This window comes from Entelurus aequoreus, linkage group LG05, assembly GCF_033978785.1.
Source record: "Entelurus aequoreus isolate RoL-2023_Sb linkage group LG05, RoL_Eaeq_v1.1, whole genome shotgun sequence".
NCBI classification, from domain to species: Eukaryota; Metazoa; Chordata; class Actinopteri; order Syngnathiformes; family Syngnathidae; genus Entelurus; species Entelurus aequoreus.
The window spans coordinates 8398750-8412691 of record NC_084735.1 but is presented as its reverse complement, the minus strand read 5'-3'; the positions used below and the strand labels follow the sequence as shown (position 1 = coordinate 8412691).

The window sequence follows — 13942 nt, the reverse complement described above, 5'->3', positions numbered from 1 at the left end:
AATTTCTGGGTTATTTAAATTATGAACCATTTTTGGGTTGTTTTTCAATAAGTAACCCATTTTTGGGTAAAAAGCTTTTTTTAAAAAAAAATTATTATTATTATAAAGTTACCTTTTTCTTGAAGATCCCATTTATGGGTTGCTAGTGTTGAGTTAAATTTTAGAGTTATTTTTTATGAAGAGCAACCCATTTCTGGGGTTATAAAGGTATTATTCTTAACTCATATTCTGGGTTATCGAAATACTGAACCGTTCTTGGGTTTTTGGTACCTTTTTCTTGAAGACCCAATTTATGGGTTGCTAGTGTTGAGTTACATTTTGGAGGTTTTTTATATTTTTTAACTTAGACAAACTTTATTGATCCACAGGGGAAATTGTGTAAATTTATGAAGAGCAACCCATTTTTGGGGCTATAAAGGTATTATTCTTAACTCAAATTCTGGGTTATCAAAATGATTATCCGTCTTTGAGTTGTTTTTTAATGAGTAACACATTTTTGGGTAAGAGGCTTTTTTTTTTTTTTTTTTCAAACTTTATTGATCCACAAGGGAAATTGTGTAAATGTATAAAGAGCAACCCATTTTTTGGGTTATAAGGGTATTATTTTTAACTCAATTTCTGGGGTTTTTAAATTATGAACCATTTTTGGGTTGTTTTTCAATGAATAACCCATTTTCAGGTAAGAGGCTTTTAAAAAAAAAAAATTTAATTAAAAAGTTACCTTTCTCTTGAAAACCCAATTTATGGGTTGCTAGTGTTGAGTTAAATTTTGGAGGTTTTTTTCTGACGAGCAACCCATTTTTGGGGTTATAAAGGTATTATTCTTAACTCAAATTCTGGGTAATCGAAATAATGAACCGTTTTTGGGTTTTTGGTACCTTTTTCTTGAAGACCCAATTTATGGGTTGCTAGTGTTGAGTTACATTTTGGAGTTATTTTTTAACTTAGACAAACTTAGACAAACGTTATTGATCCACAAGGGAAATTGTGTAAATTTATGAAGAGCAACCCATTTTTTGGGCTATAAGGGTATTATTGTTAACTCAATTTCTGGGTTATTTAAATTATGAACCATTTTTGGGTTGTTTTTCAATAAGTAACCCATTTTTGGGTAAAAAGCTTTTTAAATTTTTTTTATTATTATTATAAAGTTACCTTTTTCTTGAAGATCCCATTTATGGGTTGCTAGTGTTGAGTTAAATTTTAGAGTTATTTTTTATGGAGAGCAACCCATTTTTGGGGTTATAAAGGTATTATTCTTAACTCATATTCTGGGTTATCGAAATAATGAACCGTTCTTGGGTTTTTGGTACCTTTTTCTTGAAGACCCAATTTATGGGTTGCTAGTGTTGAGTTACATTTTGGAGGTTTTTTATATTTTTTAACTTAGACAAACTTTATTGATCCACAGGGGAAATTGTGTAAATTTATGAAGAGCAACCCATTTTTGGGGCTATAAAGGTATTATTCTTAACTCAAATTCTGGGTTATCAAAATGATTATCCGTCTTTGGGTTGTTTTTTAATGAGTAACACATTTTTGGGTAAGAGGCTTTTTTTTTTTTCAAACTTTATTGATCCACAAGGGAAATTGTGTAAATGTATGAAGAGCAACCCATTTTTTGGGTTATAAGGGTATTATTTTTAACTCAATTTCTGTTTTTTTTAAATTATGAACCATTTTTGGGTTGTTTTTCAATGAATAACCAATTTTCGAGTAAGAGGCTTTTTTAAAATGTATTTTTAATTAAAAAGTTACCTTTTTCTTGAAGACCCAATTTATGGGTTGCTAGTGTTTAGTTAAATTTTGGAGGGTTTTTTTCTGACGAGCAACCCATTTTTGGGGTTATAAAGGTATTATTCTTAACTCAAATTCTGGGTAATCGAAATAATGAACCGTTTTTGGGTTTTTGGTACCTTTTTCTTGAAGACCCAATTCATGGGTTGCTAGTGTTGAGTTACATTTTGGAGTTGTTGGTTTTTTAACATAGACACACTTTATTGATCCACAGGGGAAATTGTGTAAATGTATGAAGAGCAACCCATTTTTGGGGCTGTAAAGGGTATTATTTTTAACTCAATTTCTGTTTTGTTTTTTTAATTTTGAACCATTTTTGGGTGTTTTTTTCTGTGAGTAACCCATTTTTGGGTAAGAGGATTTTTTTTTTAAATTAAAATGTTACCTTTTTGTTGAAAACGTAATTTATGGGTTGCTCGTGTTGAGTAACATTTTAGAGGTTTTTTTTTTTCCACTTAGACAAAATTTATTGATCCACAAGGGAAATTGTGTAAATGTATGAAGAGCAACCCATTTATTGGGTTAAAGAGTATTATTTTTAACTCAATTTCTGGGTTTTTAAAATTATGAACCATTTTTGGGGTGTTATTTAATGAGTAACCCATTTTTGGGTAAGAGGCTTTTTTTAAAAATTATTTTAAAGTTACCTTTTTCTTGAAGACCCAATTTATGGGTTGCTGGTGTTGAGTTGAATTTTGGAGTTATTTTTCTGACGAGCAACTCATTTTGGGGGTTATAAAGGTATTATTCTTAACTCATATTCTGGGTTATCGAAATGATGAACCGTTTTTGGGTTTTTGGTACCTTTTTCTTGAAGACCCAATTCATGGGTTGCTAGTGTTTAGTTAAATTTTGGAGGTTTTTTTTCTGACGAGCAACCCATTTTTGGGGTTATAAAGGTATTATTCTTAACTCAAATTCTGGGTAATCGAAATAATGAACCGTTTTTGGGTTTTTGGTACCTTTTTCTTGAAGACCCAATTCATGGGTTGCTAGTGTTGAGTTGCATTTTGGAGTTGTTGGTTTTTTAACATAGACACACTTTATTGATCCACAGGGGAAATTGTGTAAATGTATGAAGAGCAACCCATTTTTGGGGCTGTAAAGGGTATTATTTTTAACTCAATTTCTGTTTTGTTTTTTTAATTATGAACCATTTTTGGGTGTTTTTTTCTGTGAGTAACCCATTTTTGGGTAAGAGGATTTTTTTTTTAAATTAAAATGTTACCTTTTTGTTGAAAACGTAATTTATGGGTTGCTCGTGTTGAGTTACATTTTAGAGTGTTTTTTTTCCCACTTAGACAAACTTTATTGATCCACAAGGGAAATTGTGTAAATGTATGAAGAGCAACCCATTTATTGGGTTAAAGAGTATTATTTTTAACTCAATTTCTGGGTTTTTTAAATTATGAACCATTTTTGGGGTGTTATTTAATGAGTAACCCATTTTTGGGTAAGAGGCTTTTAAAAAAAATATTTTAAAGTTACCTTTTTCTTGAAGACCCAATTTATGGGTTGCTGGTGTTGAGTTGAATTTTGGAGTTATTTTTCTGACGAGCAACTCATTTTGGGGGTTATAAAGGTATTATTCTTAACTCATATTCTGGGTTATCGAAATGATGAACCGTTTTTGGGTTTTTGGTACCTTTTTCTTGAAGACCCAATTTATGGGTTGCTAGTGTTGAGTTACATTTTGGAGTTATTTTTTAACTTAGACAAACTTTATTGATCCACAAGGGAAATTGTGTAAATTTATGAAGAGCAACCCATTTTTTGGGTTATAAGGGTATTATTGTTAACTCATTTTCTGGGTTTTTTAAATTATGAACCATTTTTGGGTTGTTTTTCAATAAATAACCCATTTTTGGGTAAGAGGCTTTAAAAAAAAATATTATTATAAAGTTACCTTTTTCTTGAAGATCCAATTTATGGGTTGCTGGTGTTGAGTTAAATTTTGGAGTTATTTTTCTGATGAGCAACCCATTTTGGGGGTTATAAAGGTATTATTTTTAACTGTAATTCTGGGTTATCGAAATGATGAACCGTTTTTGGGTTGTTTTTTTAATGAGTAACACATTTTTAGGTAAGAGGCTTTTTATTAAAAAGTTACCTTTTTCTTGAAGACCCAATTTATGGGTTGCTAGTGTTGAGTTACATTTTGGAGTTATTTTTCTGAAGAGCAACCCATTTTTGGGGTTATAAACTCAAATTCTGGGTTGTCAAAATGATTAACCGTTTTTGGGTTGTTTTTTAAATGAGTTACACAATTTTGGGTAAGAGGCTTTTTTTTTTGTTTTATAAAAAAGTTACCTTTTTCTTGAAGACCCAATTTATGGGTTGCTAGTGTTAAGTTTAATTTTTGAGTTATTTTTAACTTAGACAAACTTAGACAAACTTTATCGATCCAAGAGGAAAATTGTGTAAATTTATGAAGAGCAAACCATTTTTTGGGTTAAAGAGTATTATTTTTAACTCAATTTCTGGGTTTTTTAAATTATGAATCATTTTTGGGGTGTTATTTAATGAGTAACCCATTTTTGGGTAACTCAAATTCTGGGTTATAAAATGATTAACCGTTTTTGGGTTGTTTTTTAATGAGTAACACATTTTTGGGTAAGAGGCTTTTTTCTTTCTTTTTTTACTTTATTGATTCACAAGGGAATATGTGTACATTTATGAAGAGCAACCCATTTTTTGGGTTATAATGGTATTATTTTTAACTCAATTTCTGTTTTTTTTAAATTATGAACCATTTTTGGGTTGTTTTTCAATGAGTAACCCATTTTTGGGTAAGAGGCTATTTTTTAAAATTGTATTTATTTAAAAGTTAACTTTTTCTTGAAGACCAAATTTATGGGTTGCTAGTGTTGAGTTAAATTTTGGAGGGTTTTTTTTGACGAGCAACCCATTTTTGGGGTCATAAAGGTATTAATATTAACTCAAATTCTGGGTTATGAAAATTATGAACCGTTTTTGGTTGTTTTATAATGAGAAACACATTTTTGGGTAAGAGGCTTTTTTTTTTAATTAAAAAATTACCTTTTTCTTGAAGACCCAATTTATGGGTTGCTATAGTGTTGGGTTACATTTTGGAGTTATTTTTAACTTAGACAAACCTAGACAAAAGACTGAGTTGCCAGTTTTATCATGTAAAAACAAAAACATGTTTTACAGTGTGCTGTAAAAAAAATAAAAATAATATGAAGATTTTACAAAAAAAAAACGGACCATAGATTTACTCTAACATTTTTTTTTTTTTTTTTTTTTTTTACAATTTTTTTTTTTACAGTACACAATAAACCTCATTTTTTGTTTTGTTTGTTTGTTTGTTTTTACACAGAATTAATGTAAACAGAAAATCAGTACCAGTGTTATTTTGACGGTAAAATTCTGGCGACTCAGCTGCCAATTTTATCACATAAAAACAGAAAAATATTTAAGTTTACTCTAAAAAAAAATAAAAATCAGTCGATTTTACATAAAAAAAACTAGCCAGAATTTTACTGTAAAATTTTTAAACCAAATTACTGTAAATCGGTATCACTGTTATTTTTATGGTAAAATTCTGGCGACTCAGCTGCCATCATGTAAAAACAAATAAACAATTTTACAATGTACTGTAAAAATAAAAGAAAATCTGTAGATTTTACATAAAAAATCTAACCAGAATTTTACCGTACAATTTACTGTGGTTTTATTAAACCAAATTACCGTAAATTGAAAATCAGTACCAGTGTTATTTTTATGGTAAAATTGTGGCAACTCAGCTGCCAGTTTTATCATGTAAAAACAAAAACATGTTTTTACAGTATACTGTAAAAAAAAAATTAAAAAAATGAAGATTTTACAAAAAAAACAACTGACCATAGTTTTCATTTTGTGGGGTTTTTTGGGGTTTTTTTTTACAATTTTTTTTTTTACAGTACACAATAAACCTGTTTTTTTGTTTTGTTTGTTTGTTTGTTTTTCCACAGAATTGCACTGATAATCACTTGGTATATTGACAGCCAGCAGGGAGCAGCAAAGTTGATCTCTAAACATGACACTTGATTAGGTACACTCTCATGACATCCACTTTGCATTGAGAAGTAATCGATGTATTTCAGATAACAATACGTTCATTGTCTCTTCTAAGTCAACACGTTTTGTAAAGTGAAGTAGTCCCCGTGGCACACCCACGGACCTGTTCTCATGCCTAATAACCACCAATTGAGGGACCATTTAGCCTATCACAAGCCTGAAAATGTCAAGAGTGGAACCTCCGCTCCGGACAGGCTAACCTCCTCCAACCTCCGAGGACAAAGCTACGAATTATGGGAGACCGGGCTTTCTGCTCCGCCGCTCCCAGTCTGTGGGACGCTCTCCCTGACCACCTGAGGGCACCACAGACTTTGCATGCTTTTAAAAAAGGCTTAAAAACCCTTGTTCTTCTTATGGTGATCTAGTGAAACAGGCAGATAATATAATTATAATGGGGTATTTTAATATCCATATGAATATCCCATCAGACCCTTCATGTGTGGCGCTCCAGACCATAATTGATTGCTATATTGAAGTATATTGATGGAAGTATTCTGTTAGAGACTCAAGACTTGGAACCTGAACCTCCTCATGGATGAAATTAGTATTGACCCAAAACACGACCATGAAGGGACTCGAACCCTCAATCTTCTGATCCGAAGTCAGACGCCTTATCCATTAGGCCACACGGTCACTGCAGATTCCAGCCACTGAGCTCCCAGTTTTATTATGTAAAATATATATACATATGTTTTATTTTCAATCAGTAAACTGTAAAAAAAATCTGCAGATTTTACGGAAAAAAACTGGCCAAAATTTTACTGTAAACATTACAGCGTTTTTAAACCTAATTTTTACGGTACAATTCTGGTGACAAAGCTGCCAATTTTGTAATGTAACAATTTTTTCATCCATTGTACTGTTTTATATTGTAAAAAAAAAAAAATAATAAAAAAAAAAAAAAAAATTATAATAAATATATATATATATATATATATATATATATATATATATATATATATATATATATATATATATGTATATATATATATATATATATATATATATATATATATATATATATATATATATATATATATATATATATATATATATATATATATATAGTTTTTTTTAAACACTGTACTGTAAAAAAATATGTAGATTTTACATTTAAAAAAAACTGGCCATAATTTTACTGTAAACATTACAGCAGGTTTTTTTTAACACTGAATTACTGTATATATATACTGTATATATATATATATATAGCTTCTTCTTTTTTTTAACACTGTGCTGTACAGCGTTTTGAAACCTAATTTTTACGGTACAATTCTGGCGACAAAGCTGCCAATTTTTTAATGTAAAATTTTTTTCATCCATTGTATTGTTTTATATTGTAAAAAATAATTTATAATAAAAAATAAAAAAATTCAAAAAAATTATAATATATGTATATATATATATATATATATATATATATATATATATATATATATATATATATATATATATATATATATATATATATATATATAGCTTTTTTTTAACACTGTACTGTAAAAAAAAATCTGTAGAATTTACATTTAAAAAAACTGGCCATAATTTTACTGTAAACATTACAGCAAGTTTTTTTAACACTGAATTACTGTAAATACAAAAAAGGTTACCACTGTTATTTTTACGGTAAATTGTTGTTTTTTTTGCAGTAAAATCTATGGTTGTTGTTTTTTCATTGCATTAACGGCATTTTACCGATTTTAACTGACATTAAAATTGTATTCTAAATTTCATTAAGAAATGGCAACTGTTACAGTCTGAGCTGGATGTTGGTCCGGACCTCAGGATGTAGAGAGGGCAGGCAAAGTGCAGGTATGAAGTCATTTCATTAGGAAAATACAGGTAAACAAAGTACTTATTAAAGTATATTGATGGAAGTATTCTGTTAGAGACTCAAGACTTGGTACATGAACCTCCTCATGGATGAAATTACTATTGACCCAAAACACGACCATGAAGGCCACACGGTCACTGCAGATTCCAGCTACTGAGCTCCCAGTTTTATTATGTAAAATATATATACATATATTTTATTTTTAATCAGTAAACTGTAAAAAAAAATCTGCAGATTTTACGAAAAAAAACTGGCCAAAATTTTACTGTAAACATTACAGCGTTTTGAAACCTAATTTTTACGGTCCAATTCTGGCGACAAAGCTGCCAATTTTGTAATGTAACATTTTTTTCATCCATTGTACTGTTTTATATTGTAAAAAAATATATATATAATAAAAAATAAAAAATAATTATTTTTTTTATAATAAATATATATACATATATATAGTTTTTTTTTAAACACTGTACTGTAAAAAAATATGTAGATTTTACATTTTAAAAAAACTGGCCATAATTTTACTGTAAACATTACAGCAGGTTTTTTTTAACACTGAATTACTGTAAATAGAAAAAAGGTTACCACTGTTATTTTTACGGTAAATTGTTGTTGTTTTTGCAGTAAAATCTATGGTTGTTGTTTTTTCATTGCATTAACGGCATTTTACCGTTTTTAACTGACATTAAAATTGTATTCTAAATTTCATTAAGAAATGGCAACTGTTACAGTCTGAGCTGGATGTTGGTCCGGACCTCAGGATGTAGAGAGGGCAGGCAAAGTGCAGGTATGAAGTCATTTCATTAGGAAAATACAGGTAAACAAAGTACTTATTAAAGTATATTGATGGAAGTATTCTGTTAGCGACTCAAGTCTTGGTACATGAACCTCCTCATGGATGAAATTACTATTGACCCAAAACACGACCATGAAGGGACTCGAACCCTCAATCTTCTGATCCGAAGTCAGACACCTTATCCATTAGGCCACACGGTCACTGCAGATTTCAGTTACTGAGCTCCCAGTTTTATTATGTAAAATATATATACATATATTTTATTTTTAATCAGTAAACTCTTAAAAAAAATCTGCAGATTTTACGAAAAAAAACTGGCCAAAATTTTACTGTAAACATTACAGCGTTTTGAAACCTAATTTTTACGGTACAATTCTGGCGACAAAGCTGCCAATTTTGTAATGTAACATTTTTTTCATCCATTGTACTGTTTTATATTGTAAAAAATAATTAAAAAATAAAAAATAAAAAAAAAATAAAAAAAATTATAATTAATAAATATATATATATATATATGTATATATACATATATATATATATATATATATATATATATATATATATATATATATATATATATATATATATATATATATATATATATATATATATATATATATATATATATTTATTATAATTTTTATTTCTTTATTTATATATATATATATATATATATATATATATATATATATATATATATATATATATATATATATATATATATATATATATATATATATTTTATTTTTTAACACTGTACTGTAAAAAAAAATCTGTAGATTTTACATTTTAAAAAACCTGGCCATAATTTTACTGTAAACATTACAGCAGGTTTTTTAACACTGAATTACTGTAAATAGAAAAAAGGTTACCACTGTTATTTTTACGGTAAATTGTTGTTGTATTTGCAGAAAATCTATGGTTGTTGTTTTTTCATTGCATTAACGGCATTTTACCGTTTTTAACTGACATTAAAATTGTATTCTAAATTTCATTAAGAAATGGCAACTGTTACAGTCTGAGCTGGATGTTGGTCCGGACCTCAGGATGTAGAGAGGGCAGGCAAAGTGCAGGTATGAAGTCATTTCATTAGGAAAATACAGGTAAACAAAGTACTTATTAAACTATATTAATGGAAGTATTCTGTTAGAGACTCAAGTCTTGGTACATGAACCTCCTCATGGATGAAATTACTATTGACCCAAAACACGACCATGAAGGGACTCGAACCCTCAATCTTCTGATCCGAAGTCAGACGCCTTATCCATTAGGCCACACGGTCACTGCAGATTCCAGCCACTGAGCTCCCAGTTTTATTATGGAAAATGTATACACATATATTTTATTTTTAATCAGTAAACTCTTAAAAAAAATCTGCAGATTTTACGAAAAAAAACTGGCCAAAATTTTACTGTAAACATTACAGCGTTTTGAAACCTAATTTTTACGGTACAATTCTGGCGACAAAGCTGCCAATTTTGTAATGTAACATTTTTTTCATCCATTGTACTGTTTTATATTGTAAAAAATAATTTATAATAAAAAATAAAAAATAAATAATATATATATATATATATATATATATATATATATATATATATATATATATATATATATATATATATATATATATATATACATACTGTATATATATATATAGCTTTTTTTTTAACACTGTGCTGTACAGCGTTTTGAAACCTAATTTTTACGGTACAATTCTGGCGACAAGGCTGCCAATTTTGTAATGTAACATTTTTTTCATCCATTGTACTGTTTTATATTGTAAAAAATAATTTAAAATAAAAAAATTAAAAAAAATATATATATATATAATAAATATATATTTTTATATATATATATATATATATATATATATATATATATATATATATATATATATATATATATATATATATATATATATATATATATTTTTTTTTCAACACTGTACTGTAAAAAAAAAATCTGTAGATTTTACATTTAAAAAAAAAACTGGCCATAATTTTACTGTAAACATTACATCGTTTTTAAACCTAATTTTTACGGTACAATTCTGGCGACAAAGCTGCCAATTTTGTAATGTAACAATTTTTTCATCCATTATACTGTTTTATATGTAAAAAATAATTTTAAATAAAAAAATAAAATAAAAAAAAAAAAATTATAATATATATATATATATATATATATATATATATATATATATATATATATATATATATATATATATATATATATATATATATATATATATATATATATATATATGTTTTTTTTTAACACTGTACTGTAAAAAAAATCTGTAGATTTTACATTTTAAAAAAACTGGCCATAATTTTACTGTAAACATTACAGCAGGTTTTTTAACACTGAATTACTGTAAATAGAAAAAAGGTTACCACTGTTATTTTTACGGTAAATTGTTGATGTTTTTGCAGTAAAATCTATGGTTGTTGTTTTTTCATTGCATTAACGGCATTTTACCGTTTTTAACTGACATTAAAATTGTATTCTAAATTTCATTAAGAAATGGCAACTGTTACAGTCTGAGCTGGATGTTGGTCCGGACCTCAGGATGTAGAGAGGGCAGGCAAAGTGCAGGTATGAAGTCATTTCATTAGGAAAATACAGGTAAACAAAGTACTTATTAAAGTATATTGATGGAAGTATTCTGTTAGAGACTCAAGTCTTGGTACCTGAACCTCCTCATGGATGAAATTACTATTGACCCAAAACACAACCATGAAGGGACTCGAACCCTCAATCTTCTGATCCGAAGTCAGACGCCTTATCCATTAGGCCACACGGTCTGGTACAGCTTTGATGATGTCACTGCACATTTACACAGCAGATTCGTAAATATGTACCACTGATTATGGTAACATTCTGGCCACTGAGCTCCCAGTTTTATCATGTAAAAATAAAAATAATAATATATACATGTATATATATATATATGTATATATATATATATATATATATATATATATATATATATATATATATATATATATATATATATATATATATATATATATATATATATATATATATATATATATATATATATATATATATATATATATATATATATATATATATATATATATATATATATATATATATATATATATATATATATATAGTATGTATGTACAGTGTACTGTAAAAAAAATTTACATTAAAAAAATTGGCCATAATTTTACTGTAAAAATTTCAGCATTTTTTTTTTTTACACCAAATGACTGTAAATTGAAATCGACACCACTTTTATTGACTATTATTTTAAATGTATTGACTTTTCTTTTACAGTCCATTGTAGTTTTTTTTTACATTAAAAAACTGGGAGCTCAGTCACCAAAATGTTACTGTAAAATTACAAATTACTGTAAATTGCAAATCGGTACCACAGTTTGTTTTTTTTACGGTAAAATTCTGGCGACTGAGCTGCCAATTTCTTTTTTTTTAAAATGTTTTTTTAAAGACTGTACCGTAAAAAATCTGTATATTTTATATTAAAACATTTATAGCTTGGACGCAATCATTTTTCTGGAACTTTTACAGCGTTTTTGACACTGAATTACTGTAAATTTAAAGTTGGTACCACTGTCATGGTAAATGGTAAATGGGTCGTACTTGTATAGCGCTTTTCTACCTAGGAATTCAAACCGCTCATCTTTACGGCAAAATTCTGCTGACTAAGCAGCTATTTTTTATAATAAAATATATATAATAAAACATGGGTACTACTATTATTTTTACAATAACATCCTTACCGTTTTTAACTTACATTAAAATTGTATTCTAAATGTTATTAGAAATGGCAACTGTTACAGTCTGAGCTGGATGTTGTTGTTCTGGACCTCAGGATGTAGAGACGGCAGGCAAGGTGCAGGTAAGAAGTTCTTTCATCAGGGAAATAAAGTACTTATTGAAGTATATTGATGGAAGTATTCTGTTAGAGACTCAAGTCTTGGTACATGAACCTCCTCATGGATGAAATTACTATTGACCCAAAACAAGACCACGAAGGGACTCGAACCCTCAATCTTCTGATCCGAAGTCAGACGCCTTATCCATTAGGCCACACGGTCTGGTACAGCTGTGAGGATTGTAGATCTGTACCACAGATTATGGTAACATTCTGGCGAAATCTGTGGATTTTACATTTAAAAAATGGCCATAATTTTACTGTAAACATTTCAGCGTTTTTTTTTTTTTTTTTACACCAAATTACTGTAAATTGAAAATCGACACCACTTTTATGGACTATTATTTTAAATCTATTGACTTTTTTTTTTTTACAGTCCATTGAAGTTTTTACATTAAAAAAATGGCAGCTCAGTCATCAAAATATTACTGTAAAATTTACTGCAGTTTTTACACAAATTACTGTAAAAAATTGGTACTACAGTTTTTTTTTTCTGTAAAATTCCGGCGACTGAGCTGGCAATTTTTGAATGTAAAATGTTTTTTTAAGACTGTACTGTAAAAAATATGTAGCTTTTATATTAAATATCTTAAAGCTCGGACACCATAATTTTACTGGAGCATTTACAGCATTTTTTAAAACTGAATTACTGTAAATTTAAAATCGGTACCACTGTCATCTTTACGGTAAAATTCTGCTGACTAAGCTGCCATTTTTTATGATAAAATATATATAATAAAACAAGGGTACTACTATTATTTTTTACGATAACATCCTTACCGTTTTTAACTTACATTATAATTGTATTCTGAATTTTATTTGAAATGGCAACTGTTACAGTCTGAGATGGAAGTTGTTGGTCTGGACCTCAGGATGTAGAGACGGCAGGCAATGTGCAGGTAAGAAGTCCCTTCATTAGGGAAATAAAGTACTTATTAAAGTATATTGATGGAAGTTAGAAACTGAAGTCTTGGTACCTGAACCTCCTCATGGATGAAATTACTATTGACCCAAAACACGACCATGAAGGGACTCGAACCCTCAATCTTCTGATCCGAAGTCAGACGCCTTATCCATTAGGCCACACGGTCTGGTAAAGCTGTGAGGATTGTAGATCTGTACCACAGATTATGGTAACATTCTGGCGAAATCTGTCGATTTTACATTTAAAAAATGGCCCTAATTTTACTGTAAACATTTCAGCGTTTTTGTTTTTTTTACACCAAATTACTGTAAATTGAAAATCGACACCACTTTTATGGACTATTATTTTAAATCTATTGACTTTTTTTTTTACAGTCCATTGAAGTTTTTACATTAAAAAACTGGCAGCTCAGTCATCAAAATATTACTGTAAAATTTACTGCAGTTTTTACACAAATTACTGTAAAAAATTGGTACTACAGTTTTTTTTTTTCTGTAAAATTCAGGCGACTGAGCTGGCAATTTTTGAATGTAAAATGTTTTTTTAAGACTGTACTGTAAAAAATATGTAGCTTTTATATTA

General features: G+C 28.3%; 6 non-coding genes across 6 annotated transcripts; all 6 read right to left on the bottom strand.

The window, feature by feature from the left end:
- Positions 1 to 6437: 6437 nt before the first annotated feature.
- trnar-ucg (transfer RNA arginine (anticodon UCG)) lies at positions 6438 to 6510 on the bottom strand. Its single transcript has one exon. It is a non-coding gene; the product is annotated as a tRNA-Arg (tRNA).
- A 2121-nt stretch (positions 6511 to 8631) lies between these two features.
- Positions 8632 to 8704, bottom strand: trnar-ucg (transfer RNA arginine (anticodon UCG)). The gene has a single exon. It is a non-coding gene; the product is annotated as a tRNA-Arg (tRNA).
- Positions 8705 to 9713: 1009 nt separating this feature from the next.
- Positions 9714 to 9786, bottom strand: trnar-ucg (transfer RNA arginine (anticodon UCG)). The gene has a single exon. It is a non-coding gene; the product is annotated as a tRNA-Arg (tRNA).
- A 1455-nt stretch (positions 9787 to 11241) lies between these two features.
- Positions 11242 to 11314, bottom strand: trnar-ucg (transfer RNA arginine (anticodon UCG)). Its single transcript has one exon. It is a non-coding gene; the product is annotated as a tRNA-Arg (tRNA).
- Positions 11315 to 12525: 1211 nt separating this feature from the next.
- trnar-ucg (transfer RNA arginine (anticodon UCG)) lies at positions 12526 to 12598 on the bottom strand. The gene has a single exon. It is a non-coding gene; the product is annotated as a tRNA-Arg (tRNA).
- Positions 12599 to 13453: 855 nt separating this feature from the next.
- On the bottom strand, positions 13454 to 13526 carry trnar-ucg (transfer RNA arginine (anticodon UCG)). Its single transcript has one exon. It is a non-coding gene; the product is annotated as a tRNA-Arg (tRNA).
- Positions 13527 to 13942: the final 416 nt, after the last annotated feature.